This window comes from Xyrauchen texanus, chromosome 36 (assembly GCF_025860055.1).
Source record: "Xyrauchen texanus isolate HMW12.3.18 chromosome 36, RBS_HiC_50CHRs, whole genome shotgun sequence".
In the NCBI taxonomy this organism is placed as follows: Eukaryota; Metazoa; Chordata; class Actinopteri; order Cypriniformes; family Catostomidae; genus Xyrauchen; species Xyrauchen texanus.
The window spans coordinates 37,167,868-37,168,228 of NC_068311.1; positions in this window are offsets into that span (position 1 = coordinate 37,167,868).

Here is a 361-nt window from a genome sequence, read left to right on the forward strand (position 1 = left end):
TTGTGCTTCGTTCGGTTACGTATTGCTCATGGTGAAATAAGTCAACCCGGAAGTCTGTAGTGTGTTCTGGTGCAGAGATATGTGATATGTTGCTTTCGGTTGCTAGGGTAACTCCATCTGGTTGCTAGGCAGTTACCATAGTGATACTAATCAAGTCTCCTGGCCATCCTGATTAAAATAAATCAACCCGGAAGTCTCTATGTTTTTGTGATGCAGAGATATGTGATTTGTTACTCGGTTGCTAGGGTAACCCCATCTGGTTGCTAGGCAGATACCATAGTGATACTAATCAAGTGTCCTTGCCATCCTTATTGAAATAAGTCAACCCGGAAGTCTCTACGTTTTTCTGATGCAGAGATAT